Source organism: Arachis hypogaea, chromosome 13 (assembly GCF_003086295.3).
Source record: "Arachis hypogaea cultivar Tifrunner chromosome 13, arahy.Tifrunner.gnm2.J5K5, whole genome shotgun sequence".
NCBI lineage: Eukaryota > Viridiplantae > Streptophyta > Magnoliopsida > Fabales > Fabaceae > Arachis > Arachis hypogaea.
This window is the reverse complement of record NC_092048.1, coordinates 85,042,229-85,042,976: the sequence shown is the minus strand read 5'-3', so window position 1 is coordinate 85,042,976 and position 748 is coordinate 85,042,229. Positions and strand designations below refer to the sequence as shown.

Here is a 748-nt window from a genome sequence, read left to right as displayed (position 1 = left end):
CTTCTTCTTCAGAAGGTGCCTCTTGAGTACTGTTGGATGCAGCTTGCATTCCATGCAGACTCTGAGAAATCATATTGACTTGCTGAGTCAATATTTTGTTCTGAGCCAATATGGCATTCAGAGTATCAACCTCAAGAACTCTCTTCTTCATAGGCGTCCTATTACTCACAGGATTCCTTTCAGAAGTGTACATGAACTGGTTATTAGCAACCATGTCAATGAGTTCTTGAGCTTCTGCAGGCGTTTTCTTTAGGTGAATGGATCCACCTGCAGAAGTGTCCAGTGACATCTTTGATAGCTCAAATAAACCATCATAGAATATATCCAGGATGGTCCATTCTGAAAGCATGTCAGAAGGACACTTTTTGGTCAACTGTTTGTATCTTTCCCAAGCTTCATAGAGGGATTCACCTTCTTTCTGTCTGAAGGTTTGAACATCCGCTCTAAGCTTGCTCAGCTTTTGAGGAGGAAAGTACTTGGCTAAGAAAGCCGTGACCAGCTTATCCCAAGAATTCAGGCTGTCTTTAGGTTGAGAATCCAACCATAATCTAGCTCTGTCTCTTACAGCAAAAGGGAAAAGCATGAGCCTGTAGACTTCAGGATCTATTCCATTAGTCTTAACAGTATCACATATCTGCAAGAATTCAGTTAAGAACTGAAAAGGATCTTCAGATGGAAGTCCATAAAACTTGCAGTTCTGCTGCATCAGAGAAACTAATTGAGGTTTCAGCTCAAAGTTGTTTGCTCC

General features: G+C 41.3%; 1 non-coding gene across 1 annotated transcript; it reads left to right on the top strand.

Moving 5' to 3' along the window:
* The first annotated feature begins 343 nt into the window (after positions 1–343).
* LOC112739355 (small nucleolar RNA R71) lies at positions 344–451 on the top strand. Its single transcript, XR_003170292.1, has one exon. It is a non-coding gene; the product is annotated as a small nucleolar RNA R71 (small nucleolar RNA).
* The last annotated feature ends 297 nt before the right edge of the window (positions 452–748 follow it).